Source organism: Coffea eugenioides, unplaced genomic scaffold (genome assembly GCF_003713205.1).
Source record: "Coffea eugenioides isolate CCC68of unplaced genomic scaffold, Ceug_1.0 ScVebR1_1919;HRSCAF=2855, whole genome shotgun sequence".
Taxonomy (NCBI): domain Eukaryota; kingdom Viridiplantae; phylum Streptophyta; class Magnoliopsida; order Gentianales; family Rubiaceae; genus Coffea; species Coffea eugenioides.
The window spans coordinates 17,204-20,487 of record NW_020862358.1 but is presented as its reverse complement, the minus strand read 5'-3'; the positions used below and the strand labels follow the sequence as shown (position 1 = coordinate 20,487).

At 38.8% G+C, this 3,284-nt stretch overlaps 1 pseudogene; it reads left to right on the top strand.

Annotated features, from left to right (window-relative positions):
- The first annotated feature begins 17 nt into the window (after positions 1–17).
- On the top strand, positions 18–1,726 carry LOC113756038 (annotated as a pseudogene).
- Positions 1,727–3,284: the final 1,558 nt, after the last annotated feature.

Sequence of the window (3,284 nt, the reverse complement as noted above, 5' to 3'; positions counted from 1 at the left end):
AACTAGAAAGGCGAATAAATTTTTTGGAACTTCATCTTCAATCTAGTCCACAGAGTGAGGTTAACGGAGAAGATGAATGAAATGAAGAAAGCAGAGCTCGTGTTCATTCCTTCACCAGGGATGGGTCATTTAGTATCAAGTGTCGAACTAGCAAAGTTTCTCATTGAACGTGAGGAACAATTGTCGATTACTGTTCTAATTATGAAGCTGCCCTTTGATACAAACATCATTAGCTACAGAAATTCATTGTCAGCGTCTTTGAGTTCGCGCATAAGGTTCCTTGAGCTCATCAAAGAAGAGCCTTCTTCACAATTGACATTTTCTCATTCATTTCTGTTTCAATTTATCGACAGCCATAAAAGTTGTGTGAAGGAGGTTCTTGCTGAAATATCCAATTCTGTTTCGTCTGATCTCAGTGGAATTGTCATAGATATGTTTTGCACCTCCTTCATTGATGTAGCCAATGAATTTGGACTTCCTTGCTATATATTCTACACATCTGGTGCTGCGATGCTTGGCCTTGTATTCCATTTGCAAAGTCTGAGAGATGATCTCTGTTGGGATATCAAGTGTGAATCAATATCCCACATCGAAAAGAGATGAATAGAATGAGGAACATATAAGTGGGAATGATCCATAGACCCAATGCCTTAAGGTTTTGGGTTGGATGTGGTGTCAAGCCCATGGTTGTGGTTCCCATTCTAGCTCATGGTTAAATTCTCCCCGAGTTTGGCTCTCTCAGAGCCCAACAATCTCAAACAAGATTTGAGACGTTATGAGAATTCGGACGTTCATTTAGCTGTGCCTACTTACATCAATCCTGTTCCAGCTAAAGTTTTGCCACCGGGACTCTTTGACAAGGAAGGAATTGGCGACATAATCCTCAATCAGGTCAGAAGATTCAAGGAGACCAAGGGAATCATAGTTAACACTTTCCTTGAGCTAGAATCCCATGTGATTCACGCCTTGAGCAATGATAAAACCGTCCCACCAATATATGCAGTAGGGCCTGTATTGAATCTGAAGGGAAGCAATAGTCAAAATCAAGAAACTGAGATGATTATGAAATGGCTCGATCTTCAGCCAGAATGTTCTGTTGTGTTCCTTTGCTTTGGTAGTGGAGGTAGTTTTGATGGTGACCAAGTGAAGGAAATTGCCCATGCACTCGAGTGCAGTGGATATCGGTTCCTCTGGTCATTGAGAAGGCCTCCACCTAAAGAAACATTTGAGTTTCCCGGTGAGTATGAGATCCTGGATGAAGTCTTGCCAGAAGGGTTCTTGCCGCGAACTGCAGCGGTTGGAAAAGTTATTGGATGGGCACCACAGGCGGCAGTTCTATCCCATCCTGCTGTGGGGGGCTTTGTTTCTCACTGTGGTTGGAACTCAATATTGGAAAGCGCTTGGTGCGGTGTGCCAGTGGCAACTTGGCCGCTTTATGCAGAGCAGCAGACGAATGCGTTCTTAATGGTGATTGGTGAAGGACTTGGCAACGGCAGTAGAGATCAAAATAGATTTCAGAAAAGATCTGCTACTGGGTGTGAGTAGTGAGACTTTGACTGCAAATGTGATTGAAAGAGGGATTAAACATCTGATGGATCCTGAGAATGAAATCAGAGAGAAGGTGAAGGAAATCAAAGAAAAGAGCAGATTGACTCTAAATGAAGGAGGATCATCCTATGCTTCCTTGAAGTGCTTTCTTGAAGATGTAATAAATAGTATTCCATAATTGTTTGTCAGATCTGAATTGTTATAATGTATTGCATAATTGCTTCTTTTTCTTAAATCCAGAGTTGAAGGTCAACCATTACTAATATCCATTAACTCTGCTATAACCAATTTTACTCTGAAAATCAGTCCTTTTTTCTGCTTTTGCTTGTTAGGCTTTCTTATGTTTTCCCTTTCGCACTTTCTTTTGCTATTCTAATCTTCAACGTGGTACTTTGTAGGTCAAATACAATCCGTGACTTTGAAATGGACTAGCAAGGACAATGTAGACTTACAATTGAGTTAATACTAGCAGTGAATAGCTAAACTTGTTAAACTTCGGAGTTGGCAAGTTTATGGAGTATTGTAGTGCTAAGCCAAAAATGATGGAACTAAATTGTGACAACTTTACTGCGGCATTGAGAGCAGAGTATGTCTTTTACAGCATTTAGTGTGGTGCGCGCTGTTGTACTTGCAATAATTGGTACAAAATGCATGCTGCCTTACATTTTTTGGACTGCAATTAAAGCATAGTTTACTCTTATAATGCTGAGAAGGTGGTACTATTTTTCTTCTAATGTACTGTATCATTGCAGGCTCTTACCTGGTAAGTTTTCTTTTTTTTTGCGTCTTTTTTTTTTTTTTGCATTTTGTGAAATTTGAACTCAATGAATACGGAAAATCCTCAAAATTGACTAAAAGAAGGCAAATTCTCGTATGCAACTTTAAACTTTGTAGGCAACGTGTTCAAAACTTCATTGGAATTAAATTGATTTACGACCATATAATAGGAAACATTTCTTTCACTACACAATTGAAGACCAAATAATAATGCCTGAATCTCTGCCTCCAACACCTCAGCTTCCCCCAAACTCTTTATAGAAAGCAAAAACCAAGTTACCTCTGTGATCACACACCAAACCACCACCTACCACCCTACCGTGTACTACACTTGCATCTGTGTTTAATTTGCAAAAATTCACCGGGGGTCTCTTCCAGCAAACAGAAATTAATCTAACAATTGTAGAAGGATGAAAAATAAATTGAGCCAAGGAAAAGTCCATGTCTCCACGGAAAACACAAAAAGTTTGGAATAAAGTGGCTTGCATTAGAGAAGTAACAATTAAATTATTTGATACTTCCTCCGTCCCATTAAAAGTATCGTACTTTTCTTTTTGGTCCGTTCCAAAATTATGTCATCTTACTAAAAATAGATAAATAAATTTAGTGTCGTTCCAAGCATTGCCCTTTATTCACATGGTCAGGAGAGGTTTCAAGAATTATTGTGGGTCCCAAATAATACATCTCATCTTTTCCAAGATTGCTAAAATAGCGGAACTACTTTGCACGAAACTATGATAACTCTAGAGCGTAAAGCTACGTATACTTCAAATGGTTATTAATAGATTACCAAAGCAATTAAGGGCCCACAATTGCGTTCATTCTTTCATCGTAAAGTTAAACTGGCTACAAATAGGGATACAAAAGGAAATCAAGCAAAATTAGGTGACTGTTGATAAAAAAACACAGTTTCCGAAGAGTGTCAAACTTATTGTGACAAAGGGAGTAATAAGTATGTT